At 54.0% G+C, this 13742-nt stretch overlaps 1 protein-coding gene across 1 annotated transcript in view; it reads right to left on the reverse strand.

Annotated features, from left to right (window-relative positions):
- Positions 1 to 11742, reverse strand: part of TSNARE1 (t-SNARE domain containing 1) — a 311708-nt gene extending 299966 nt beyond the window's left edge. Inside the window, exon 1 of the mRNA XM_040352069.1 lies at positions 11642 to 11742. The gene's annotated coding sequence lies outside the window, so the exon portion shown is untranslated. The remainder of the gene's footprint in view (positions 1 to 11641) is intronic.
- Between the last annotated feature and the right edge of the window lie 2000 nt (positions 11743 to 13742).

The raw sequence follows: 13742 nt of genomic DNA on the forward strand, positions 1-13742 counted from the left end.
AGACATCCTTCTCTGATCCAATCTCACACCTCGCTCACAACACAACACTTACCAATCAATGACCCCCCGATCATTAGAGGCGGCTCCGACTCTTACACACTATACAAGAGAAATCTCTTCATCTGCTTGTAGGAGGACCCCCGCCACGCCGGCATCTAGGAGGACCCCCGCCGGCATCTAGGAGGACCCCCGCCGGCATCTAGGAGGACCCCCGCAACGCCGGCATCTAGGAGGACCCCCGCAACGCCGGCATCTAGGAGGACCCCCGCAACGCCGGCATCTAGGAGGACCCCCGCAACGCCGGCATCTAGGAGGACCCCCGCAACGCCGGCATCTAGGAGGACCCCCGCAACGCCGGCATCTAGGAGGACCCCCGCAACGCCGGCATCTAGGAGGACCCCCGCCACGCCGGCATCTAGGAGGACCCCCCGCCACGCCGGCATCTAGGAGGACCCCCCGCCACGCCGGCATCTAGGAGGACCCCCGCAACGCCGGCATCTAGGAGGCCCCCCGCCACGCCGGCATCTAGGAGGACCCCCCCCGCCACGCAGACATCTAGGAGGACCCCCCCCGCCACGCCGACATCTAGGAGGACCCCCCGCCGGCATCTAGGAGGACCCCCCGCCGGCATCTAGGAGGACCCCCCGCCGGCATCTAGGAGGACCCCCCGCCGGCATCTAGGAGGACCCCCCGCCGGCATCTAGGAGGACCCCCCGCCGGCATCTAGGAGGACCCCCCGCCACGCCGGCATCTAGGAGGACCCCCGCAACGCCGGCATCTAGGAGGACCCCCGCAACGCCGGCATCTAGGAGGACCCCCGCCACGCTTAGAGAAACATTTACATTTCTCTTTTAGGACTTAAAGCGGGACTCATAACTTGATAAAAAAAAAAACACAATGTTCTTTAGCATGGAATATACTTTACACATTAATGATTCTTCTACCAATATCAGTGTGTGCTGTGAATTGCCCCCGCATTGCTTCCGTTTTTTCTTGCCAGGGACGGCCATTTTGCTGAAGCCCAGAGCCCCTGAGCAGCAGGCGATCAATAGACTGTCAACAAAATCGGCCTCTACAAATTTGGCACAGTGCCTAAAAATAGAGAGCAACTGAGCACGTGCAGAGCAGGGGGGCACAGCGTATTACTGTACAGGCGCTTATTTTTAATGTTTTTCACAGATATACCTGCAAAAGGGGGGCCGCCGGCCTGGTGTCATGCAGCAGGACTTTTCTGGCCAAAGTTCCACTTTAACCGCTTGAGGACCGCCGCACGACGATATACGTTGACAAAATGGCACGGCTGGGCACAAGGGCATACATGTACGTCCCCTTTAAGATCCCAGCTGTGGGTCGCGAGCACGCTGGCGGCGTTGCGCTTGTGACCCGGTCCTCTTCTCCGTAACCGTCCCTGCGGGAACAGCGGAACCAATCGCCGCCGCTGTCCCGCGATCGGGTCACAGAGAGGAAGAATGGGGAGAGGTGAGTGTAAACAAACCTCTCCCTGTGCTTCCTAGTGAGCCCATCACCGATCGTCTGTTCCCTGTCATAGGGAACAACAATCAGTGATGTCACACGCACAGCCACGCCCCCCCCACAGTAAGAACACTCCCTTAGGGAACACTTAACCCCTACAGCGCCCCCTCCTGGTTAACCCCTTCACTGCCAGTGTCATTTTCACAGTAATTAGTGCATTTTTATAGCACTGATCGCTGTATAAATGACAATGGTCCCAAAATAGTGTCAAGTGTGTCCGCCATAATGTCGCAGTCACGATAAAAAAAAACAACGCTGATCGCCACCATTACTAGAAAAAAAATGATTAATAAAAATGCAATAAAACTATCCCCCATTTGGTAGACGCTATAAATTTTGCGCGAACCAATCAATAAACACTTTTTGCGTTTTTTTTTTTTAACCAAAAATAGGTAGAAGAATACGTATCGGCCTAAACTGAGGAAAAAAACATTTTTTTATATGTTTTTGGGGGATATTTATTATAGCAAAAAGTAAAAAATATTGCATTTTTTTCAAAATTGTCGCTCTATTTTTGATTATAGCGCAAAAAATAAAAACCGCAGAGGTGACCAAATGCCACCAAAAGAAAGCTCTATTTGTGGGAAAAAAAGGACGCCAATTTTGTTTGGGAGCCACGTCGCACGACCGCGCAATTGTCAGTTAAAGCGAAGCAGTGTGCCGAATCCCAAAAAGGGGCAAGGTCCTTTAGCTGCATAATGTTCCGGGGCTTAAAGCGGTTGTAAACCCTTGGCTACGGTTTCTATTTTTTAGTTATTCTATTAGCCAAGGTCATTGCAATGCTTATTACATTTATTATTTTAAAAAACGAGGTCCGCAAATACCTGTTGGCTAGCGTTCTTCTTTTCAATGCTTCCGGGTATAGAAATCGCCATTCTAGCTCCTGTTCATCGCTTCTCTTTCTGATGTCACTTCCGCCCTTACTAAGTCTCTGTTAGAAATCTTCTGTATGCATCGTACCGCCGTAACCAAGCCTCGATCTGGATTGCCGTTACCACGGCAACCAATATACTCCTTCCAATGTCTGAGGCTGCAGTGTTGTTCAGTCACACGGGGGGGGAGGAGTTATCAGAAACAGGAGGACTGTAACATCGCGAGACTTCTCTTCTGAGGACAGAGGGGAAGCTCGCTCATGGAGCTCGTTCACATTTACTGCCGGAAATGTAGATGAAAACTCGGCAAGCTTCAAATGGCCGGATTTGCGGGGCTACAATGCGCAAGCGCGGTGACGTCATCAAAACGGAAAAAATTAATTTACAGCTAATGACGGCGGTGAGTAAACTTTCACATGCAGCGATCAGCTGCTTGTGTTATGTGCTAATTTTTTCTATAATGTTGTATCCGAGGGTTTACAACCACTTTAAGTGGTTAACCCCTTCTATACAGCTTTTTGCGCTCTCACTTACAACTATACTATCGATCATTCTCCTATAGGATAAACTCTTCCTTTTTCATATGGATACCACATCATTTTCCCTCCCCCCCCCCAACCATCACCATAGCTGCCAGTCAACTAAACACAGAAAATAACACCCCTAGAGGACGACCGATGTGGGTTTTTCTCTGGCCGATGCCGATATTTAGAAATCTGGGCGGCCGATGGCCGATATAGGATGCCGATTTTTGCGGCCGATATTTTAGGCCGTTTTTTTTTTTGGTGCCACTTGCTCGTGGCACTGGATGGCACTAATTGGCACTGGAAGATGGCACTAGCAGAAGGCACTGATTGGCAGGTGGCACTGAAAGATGGTACTAGCAGATGGCACTGATTGGCAGGTGGCATGTATTTACACTGGCAGGTGGCACTGATTGGCAGGTGGCACAGGCAGATGGCACTAATTGGCACTGGCAAGTGGCACCGGTTGGCACTGACTGGCAGGTGGCACTAATTGGCACTGACAGGTGCCACTGGTTGGCATTGGCAGGTGGCACTGATGGCTTTAGTTGGCACTGGTAGGTGGCACTGAATGGAAGGTGGCACTAATCTTCTCCCTCCGCCCTTCTTCACGTCTCCTTCCCACTCATTCTACAGTATGAATTTTAATAAAATGCTTTTGGAGTAAAAAAATAAAATAAAATCAATCTAAACAGAAAGCTTTCCATTAAAGATACATTAAAGCGGTGGTTCCCCTTAAAAACAACATTTTTTTATTCCACTGCCCCCCCACATTCCATCACGATTGGCGAAAGGAGCCGAACGGCGATGCGCATGCGCAGTATAGCGTCGACTCGCCGTTCGGCTCCTTTCGCCAACCGTGACGCGGCTTACGCGACGGGGGGAGAGCTCGTTTTTGGGGAAAACGTCAATCAACAGCCTGTGAGGAACGCCCACTCCCGCGGGACTCGCAACCCGGATGCACGGGTAAATATGCTGTATCAAGGTATGTACAGCAGGAAAAAAATATTAAGAGCCCTAATCGTGATGGAATGTGGGGGGGCAGTGGAATAAAAAAATGTTGTTTTTAAGGGGGAACCACCGCTTTAATAATTTTGTTTATTCAGCAGGAAGTGGAGCTTAGTTACGTAGCACGAGGCTGTATATTCTGCAATATTTACATTTTTGGTAAACTCATTCAATGAATCCAAGCTGAGATAACATGCCCTGCATTGATGCATTCACACAATGTCACAGTAACCATGAGATAAACCAAAGTACAGGAATATTCCTTAATCCCAAATCTGTGTACACTACAAACTGTACGGCTTCACATACACGGGGCGGCGTTCAACCTCCCCTGAATGATTTAACTTGACAGCTAGAAACCTGCGTCTAAAAACCGCCGCTTAGCTGCGTTTACATGCCGCAATTTACCGTATTTATCGGCGTATACCGCGCAATTTTTTCCCCTTAAAATCAGGGGGAAAACGTGGGTACGCGATATACGCCGATACTGCTGTAGACCGAGCCGAGTGTACTGCGCACTCAGCTAGGCTCGGCTCCGCCTGCAGCCACGCGAGAGGAGCCGAGACAAGCCGAGCGCCACAGCCTAGAGCCGAGTGTACTGCGCACTCGGCTAAGCTCGGCCACGCTCGGCTCCGCCCGCAGCCACGCGAGAGGAGCCGAGACAAGCCGAGAGGAGCCGAGCGCCACAGCCTAGAGCCGAGCCGAGTGTACTGCGCACTCGGCTAGGCTCGGCTCCGCCCGCAGCCACGCGAGAGGAGCCGAGACAAGCCGAGAGGAGCCGAGCGCCACAGCCTAGAGCCGAGCCGAGTGTACTGCGCACTCGGCTAGGCTCGGCTCCGCCCGCAGCCACGCAAGAGGAGCCGAGACAAGCCGAGCGCCACAGCCTAGAGCCGAGTGTACTGCGCACTCGGCTAAGCTCGGCCACGCTCGGCTCCGCCCGCAGCCACGCGAGAGGAGCCGAGCGCCACAGCCTAGAGCCGAGTGTACTGCGCACTCGACTCGGGTACACTCGGCTCCGCCCGCAGCCACGCGAGAGGAGCCGAGACAAGCCGAGCGCCACAGCCTAGAGCCGAGTGTACTGCGCACTCGGCTAAGCTCGGCCACGCTCGGCTCCGCCCGCAGCCACGCGAGAGGAGCCGAGACAAGCCGAGAGGAGCCGAGCGCCACAGCCTAGAGCCGAGCCGAGTGTACTGCGCACTCGGCTAGGCTCGGCTCCGCCCGCAGCCACGCGAGAGGAGCCGAGACAAGCCGAGAGGAGCCGAGCGCCACAGCCTAGAGCCGAGCCGAGTGTACTGCGCACTCGGCTAGGCTCGGCTCCGCCCGCAGCCACGCAAGAGGAGCCGAGACAAGCCGAGCGCCACAGCCTAGAGCCGAGTGTACTGCGCACTCGGCTAAGCTCGGCCACGCTCGGCTCCGCCCGCAGCCACGCGAGAGGAGCCGAGCGCCACAGCCTAGAGCCGAGTGTACTGCGCACTCGACTCGGGTACACTCGGCTCCGCCCGCAGCCACGCGAGAGGAGCCGAGACAAGCCGAGCGCCACAGCCTAGAGCCGAGTGTACTGCGCACTCGGCCACGCTCGGCTCCGCTCGCAGCCACGCGAGAGGAGCCGAGCGCCACAGCCTAGAGCCGAGTGTACTGCGCACTCGGCTCGGGTACACTCGGCTCCGCCCGCAGCCACGCGAGAGGAGCCGAGACAAGCCGAGCGCTACAGCCTAGAGCCGAGTGTACTGCGTACTCGGCCACGCTCGGCTCCGCTCGCAGCCACGCGAGAGGAGCCGAGCGCCAAAGCCTAGAGCCGAGTGTACTGCGCACTCGGCTAGGCTACGCTCGGCTCCGCCCGCAGCCATGCGAGAGGAGCCGAGACAAGACGAGAGGAGCCGGGCGCTGCAGCCTCGAGCCGAGTGTACTGCGCACTCGGCCACGCTCGGCATCCGCCCGCAGCCACGCGAGAGGAGCTGAGAGAAGTCGAACACTCAGGAAATCCGGCTCCTCTCGGCAAAGGTGCCAAATTCAAAAACAGACACTCACAACGCTGGACGGACCCAGCGAGGAAGCCGCAGACGGATACCCACAAGGCTGGACGGACCCCGCGCAAGGCCGCAGACGGACGCAGGGCAAAAATGTAAGTTTTTATTTTTTTTCCTTAAACTACCTTTCTAGGTTTGGGGGTGCACAATATACGCCGGCGCGCGGTATACCCCAATAAATACAGTAATCGTGTTTGCGTGTAGAAGCGTTTTTAAAAAAAACGTCATGGCGGCTCGCTCTGGCTTCAATGGAAGGAGTGCGCCCGGCTTTCTGAAGCTGAACCTCCCAAAGGAACTACAATTCCCAGAATAACCCAATAACAGCGTCACTGCTCTGCAACCCAACGCACAGGTCGCCCGCAGGTCCCAACATCACGTGAGAATTACAGGAAGTCTTCATGAGGACTACTACTCCCAACATGCTGCTCTGCTCAATAGTAAGTACACCCCTCAGTCACATTTCTTGTATCTTTTCATGTGACAACACTGAAGAAATGACACTTTGTATCTACAATGTTGTGTAGTGAATGTACAGCAGGGATATGCAATTAGCGGACCTCCAGCGGTTGCAAAACTACAAGTTCCATCATGCCTCTGCCTCTGGGTGTCATGCTTGTGGCTGTCAGAGTCTTGCAATGCCTCATGGGACTTGTAGTTCTGCAACAGCTGGAGGTCCGCTAATTGCATATCCCTGGTGTACAGCTTGTATAACGGTGCACATTTGCGCGTGACCTCACAACTATTTCCCAAAGACAACCTCTGGATATGACGCTGATCACGTGACCTCAACTTCTTCGGAGGACCATGGCGAGGCGGGGGGAGGGGAACCCGTCCTGTTATACCGCTGGATGGTCTCGGCCCCCGGGCTGCAGATCAGTCTCAGGGTCTTGGCGATCTTCTTATATCCTCGGCCAGTGATGGTGAACCTTGGCACTACATTTCCCATGATGCTGAACCACACTGCAGAGTGCCTGAGCCTCATGGGAAATGTAGTTCTAGAACATCTGGGGTGCCGAGGTTCCCCATCACTGGCCCCGGCCATCTTTATGTAGAGACAATTCTTCATATCAGATCCTCAGAGAGATCTTTGCCATGAGGGGCCATGTGGTCCTTAAAGTGATCAGTATAAGGGAGTGAGAGCGATAACACCAAATCTATCACACCTGAGACCTTGTAACACTAAGAGTCACATGACACCGGGGAGGGAAAATGGCTAATGGGGCCCAATTTGGACATTTTCACTTAGGGGTGTCCTCACTTTTGTTGCCGGCGGTTTAGACATTAATGGCGGTGTGTTGAGTTATTTGTTATACAAGCTGTACACTCACTACACAACATTGTAGATACAAAGTGTCATTTCTTCAGTGTTGTCACATGAAAAGATTTACACCAATGTGACAGAGGTGGGTGTACTTACTTTTGTGACATACTGTATATAAGAGAACGCTGTGCCTGCCATGATGAGAGGACAAGTCCCAGCCTGTCTGTGTGCTGCAAGGAGGATGGAAAGCCCAGAACAAGTTCCTGCGACCCGCTGCTCTCCTCCCAACCGAAGCATGCCCTCATCTTAACCACAGCCCACCAGCTGCCCTGCTACCAATAGCAGCACACCAGTTCCTCGTCCCCGCCCCCCCAACCGCAGCTGACCAGACCCTCTCCTCCCACAACCGCAGCTGACCAGACCCTCTCCTCCCACAACCGCAGCTGACCAGACCCTCTCCTCCCACAACCGCAGCTGACCAGACCCTCTCCTCCCACAACCGCAGCTGACCAGACCCTCTCCTCCCACAACCGCAGCTGACCAGACCCTCTCCTCCCACAACCGCAGCTGACCAGCCCCTCTCCTCCCACAACCGCAGCTGACCAGACCCTCTCCTCCCACAACCGCAGCTGACCAGCCCCTCTCCTCCCACAACCACAGCTGACCAGACCCTCTCCTCCCACAACCGCAGCTGACCAGACCCTCTCCTCCCACAACCGCAGCTGACCAGACCCTCTCCTCCCACAACCGCAGCTGACCAGACCCTCTCCTCCCACAACCGCAGCTGACCAGACCCTCTCCTCCCACAACCGCAGCCCACCCACCAGCTCATCTTCTAACTGCCCTCATCTGAACCCAGCGGCTCTGCTCCTCCCAACCACAGCTGACCAGCTCCTCTCAACTCCAGCCCCGCCTCTACCCACCTCCTAACTCCAGTCGGCCCATCAGTCCCCCCCCCCCCCCCAACTGTGGCCCGCCCACCAGCTGCTCTTCTTCCAACTGCAGCCTGCCGACTTCTCCCAACCGTGGCCCTGCCCTCATCTTCTAAACCATAGACCACCAGCTGCCCTACCCCCAACTGCAGCACATTCGCTCCTCTCCTCCCAGCCATGACTGGCCCCACCAGCTCCCCTCCTCCCAACTACGGCCCCTTCTCCCAACTACGGCCCCTCATCTTAACCCAGCCCACCAGCGCTCTTCCACCAACTGCAGCACCGCCCTCTGCCCTCGTCTTAACCCGGCCACACCAGCTCCCCTCCTCCCAACTACGGCCCCTCCTTCCAACTACGGCCCCTCCTCCCAACTACGGCCCCTCATCTTAACCCAGCCCACCATCTCTTCTCCTCCCAATTGCAGCCCCGCCCTTTGCCCTCACCTTACCCGGCCCACCAGCTCTTCCACCAACTGCAGCACCGCCCTCTGCCTTCGTCTTAACCCAGCCCACCAGCTCTTCTCCCAACTGCAGCCTCGCCCTCACCTTACCCAGCCCACCAGCTCTTCTCCCAACTGCAGCCTCGCCCTCACCTTACCCGGCCCACCAGCTCTTCTCCCAACTGCAGCCTCGCCCTCACCTTACCCGGCCCACCCGCTCTTTCCCCCCCCCCCCCCAACTGCAGCCCTCTGCCCTCATGTTAACCTGGCCCACCAGCTTCCTTCCACCCAACTGCAGGTTAAGAGGAGGGCAGAGGGCGGCCTCTACCCTCGTCTTAACCCAGCCCACCAGCTCATCTCCTCCCAACTGCAGCCCCGTCCTCTGCCCTCACCTTACCCGGCCCACCAGCTCTTCTCCTCCCAACTGCCCTCACCTTACCCGGCCCACCAGCTCTTCTCCTCCCAACTGCAGCCCTGCCCTCTGCCCTCACCTTACCCGGCCCACCAGCTCTTCTCCTCCCAACTGCAGCCCCGCCCTCTGCTCTCACCTTACCCTGCCCACCAGCTCTTCTCCTCCCAACTGCAGCCCCGCCCTCTGCTCTCACCTTACCCTGCCCACCAGCTCTTCTCCTCCCAACTGCCCTCACCTTACCCTGCCCACCAGCTCTTCTCCTCCCAACTGTGGCCCCGCCCTCTGCCCTCATTTTAACCCGGCCCACCAGCTGTTCTCCTCCCAACTGCCTGCGGCCGGGTGCAGATCACATAGCTGTCCTGTGTGCTATACATCCCTCTATAGTGTGTACTTGTCTCAGTCCAGAGCACTAAGTGTCATTTCTGTCTGCTGCTTCCTTCCTCTGCTATCTGCATGAGTCACTTCTGACAAGTCTTCCTGACACCAAGAGATAAAAGGTGACAGAGAAGGGAGTTTCAGCACACAGCCTGTGATTGACAGCTTCAGCTCTGTTCCTTTGTGCTGTGTGATTTGGGGGGGGGGGGCATGTCCCTTCCCTCCAATCAGCTCTCACCGAGCTCTGCAGAGTGTAACTGCAGCTCTCCGCCCCCTTTTTTTCTGAACTCAGACAAGCTGTATAAATTCTGAAGTGATGTAGAGAAGTCTATAGATAAACAGGTACAACGTATGTAGGAGGATCGGTATCACCTGAGGCCGGTCACTGCACTGGGTGTATTGAGGGATTACAATCACTTTAAAACACGACGGGGGATGGGTGTACGGGACGTTCTCCAACCATCCGTACAATAAAGAAGACGGGGATTCCCAACCCCCACCTTCATTTTATTTATACCCCCTCCCCCACTGACCTGCATGCTGGGAATTTTCCCTCCCCAGGCTCTTCTACATGCTCAGAGGTGCCCCCCCCCCACTACCCCCAGGGGTGCACTGCATGATGGGAGTTCTCCCTACACTACCGCTGTATCCTGAATGCTGAGTGTAGTAGTCCCCCACACAGAAGACTGCCAAGTGATGAGTTGTAGTCCTCCATACATACAATGTGATGAGCTGTAGGCCTGACTGCACTCTGGGAGTTGTAGTCCCCCCACAGGGGGCAATGATGGGGATTGTAGTCCCCTCCCCCTTCTGTAATAGTGGGAGTTGTAGTCCCCTCCCCCTTCTGTACATGCTGGGAGCTGTAGTCCTCCATACATATAACGTGATTAGTTGTAGGCCTGGTGGCACTCTGGGGGTTATAGTCCCCCCACAGAGGGCAATGATGAGGGTTGTAGCCCCCAACTAGAGGGCAATAATGGGGGTTGTAGTCCCCTCGCCCTTCTGTACATGCTGGGAGTTGTAGTCATACATACATACATACAACGTGATGAGTTGTAGGCCTGGTGGCACTCTGGGGATTGTAGCCCCCTCCATGGAGGGCAATAATGGGGGGTTGTAGTCCCTCATGGAGGGCAATGATGGGGGTTGTAGCCCCCTCCATGGAGGGCAATAATGGGGGGTTGTAGTCCCTCATGGAGGGCAATGATGGGGGATTGTAGCCCCCTCCATGGAGGGCAATAATGGGGGGTTGTAGTCCCCCATGGAGGGCAACGATGGGGGGTTGTAGCCCCCCATGGAGGGCAATGATGGGGGTTGTAGCCCCCTATGGAGGGCAATGATGGGGGTTGTAGCCCCCTATGGAGGGCAATGATGGGGCTTGTAGCCCCCCATGGAGGGCAATGATGGGGATTGTAGCCCCCCATGGAGGGCAATGATGGGGGTTGTAGCCCCCTATGGAGGGCAATGATGGGGCTTGTAGCCCCCCATGGAGGGCAATGATGGGGCTTGTAGCCCCCCATGGAGGGCAATGATGGGGATTGTAGCCCCCCATGGAGGGCAATGATGGGGGTTGTAGCCCCCTATGGAGGGCAATGATGGGGGTTGTAGTCCCTCATGGAGGGTAATGATGGTAGTTGTAGTCCCTCATGGAGGGCAATGATGGGGGTTGTAGCCCCCCATGGAGGGCAATGATGGGGGTTGTAGCCCCCCATGGAGGGCAATGATGGGGGTTGTAGCCCCCCATGGAGGGCAATGATGGGGGTTGTAGCCCCCCATGGAGGGCAATGATGGGGGTTGTAGTCCCTCATGGAGGGTAATGATGGTAGTTGTAGTCCCTCATGGAGGGCAATGATGGGGGTTGTAGCCCCCTATGGAGGGCAATGATGGGGCTTGTAGCCCCCCATGGAGGGCAATGATGGGGATTGTAGCCCCCCATGGAGGGCAATGATGGGGATTGTAGCCCCCCATGGAGGGCAATGATGGGGATTGTAGCCCCCCATGGAGGGCAATGATGGGGGTTGTAGCCCCCCATGGAGGGCAATGATGGGGGTTGTCCCCTCTCTGGGCTCTCAGGCCGTGTCCCATGTGTGGTGAGCGGTGTAGACACAGGCGGGGTCCCCTCACAGGCCGCACAGGTTCTCAGGGCCCTTCTGTGGCCTCAGCCCGGCGGGAAATGTGTGTGGAAGGACCCCGGATAAAGCGGAAATGTGCCCCGGTGCGGGGGGAGGGGCGGGGCGGTCGGTGTGCGGTTCCCCTACCTGTCCGGGAGAGCGCGGGACGAGGAGACGGCTGGAGGAGGGGAAGGAGCGGCGTCACGTGAACCGCACAGCTGCTTCCTGGTCACGTGACAGCGCGTCCTGACGTACGGACGTCGCCTGCAATACCAGCCACGCCCACACAGCATGCGAGTAGAGCGGGAGTTACTCCGCCCACTGAACCGCTGACCCCTCCCAAGACGTCTGACTGCGCATGCCCATCAACTTCAGTCATGGTTCTGTGATTGTCAGAGCTGAAAGCCCGCCATAATATCACCATAGAGATCAGAGTCCTACATAACATCCCATAATATCACCATAGAGATCAGTCCTCCATAATATCACCATAGAGATCAGAGCCTTTCATAATATCACCATAGAGATCAGAGTCCACCATAATATCACCATAGAGATCAGAGTCCTCCATAATATCACCATAGAGATCAGAGTCCTCCATAATATCACCATAGAGATCAGAGTCCTCCATAATATCACCATAGAGATCAGAGCCTTCCAGAATATCACCATAGAGATCAGAGTCCTCCATAATATCACCATAGAGATCAGAGTCCTCCATAATATCACCATAGAGATCAGAGCTTTCCATAATATCACCATAGAGATCAGAGTCCACCATAATATCACCATAGAGATCAGAGTCCTACATTACATCCCATAATATCACCATAGAGATCAGAGCCTTCCATAATATCACCATATAGATCAGAGTCCACCATAATATCACCATAGAGATCAGAGTCCTCCATAATATCACCATAGAGATCAGAGTCCTCCATAATATCACCATAGAGATCAGAGCCTTCCATAATATCACCATAGAGATCAGAGTCCACCATAATATCACCATAGAGATCAGAGTCCTCCATAATATCACCATAGAGATCAGAGTCCTCCATAATATCACCATAGAGATCAGAGCCTTCCATAATATCACCATAGAGATCAGAGTCCTCCATAATATCACCATAGAGATCAGAGCTTTCCATAATATCACCATAGAGATCAGAGTCCTCCATAATATCGCCATAGAGATCAGAGTCCTCCATAATGTCACCATAGAGATCAGAGTCCTCCATAATACCACCATAGAGATCAGAGTCCTCCATAATAATAGAGACCAAAGTCCTCCATAATATCACCATAGAGATCAGAGTCCTCCATAATATCACCATAGAGATCAGAGTCCTCCATAATATCACCATAGAGATCAGAGTCCCCCATAATATCACCATAGAGATCAGTCCTCCATAATATCACCATAGAGATCAGAGTCCTCCATAATATCACCATAGAGATCAGAGCCTTCCATAATATCACCATAGAGATCAGAGTCCTCCATAATATCACCATAGAGATCAGAGTCCTCCATAATATCACCATAGAGATCAGTCCTCCATAATATCACCATAGAGATCAGAGTCCTCCATAAGATCACCTTAGAGATCAGAGTCCTACATTACATCCCATAATATCACCATAGAGATCAGAGTCCTACATTACATCCCATAATATCACCATAGAGATCAGTCCTCCATAATATGATCAGAGTCCTCCATAATATCACCATAGAGATCAGAGCCTTTCATAATATCACCATAGAGATCAGAGTCCACCATAATATCACCATAGAGATCAGAGTCCTCCATAATATCACCATAGAGATCAGAGTCCTCCATAATATCACCATAGAGATCAGAGCCTTCCAGAATATCACCATAGAGATCAGAGTCCTCCATAATATCACCATAGAGATCAGAGTCCTCCATAATATCACCATAGAGATCAGAGTCCTCCATAAGATCACCATAGAGATCAGAGTCCTCCATAATGTCACCATAGAGATCAGAGTCCTCCATAAGATCACCATAGAGATCAGAGTCCTCCATAAGATCACCATAGAGATCAGAGTCCTCCATAACATCCCATAATATCACCATCGAGATCAGAGTCCTCTATAATATCACCATAGAGATCAGAGTCCTCCATAACATCCCATAATATTACACAGGAGTCACAGGGGTCTTTGGATACACAGGAGTCTTTGGGGTTTCTGGAGACACAGAAGCCTTTGGGGTTGCTGGAG

Source organism: Rana temporaria, chromosome 5 (genome assembly GCF_905171775.1).
Source record: "Rana temporaria chromosome 5, aRanTem1.1, whole genome shotgun sequence".
Lineage (NCBI taxonomy): Eukaryota > Metazoa > Chordata > Amphibia > Anura > Ranidae > Rana > Rana temporaria.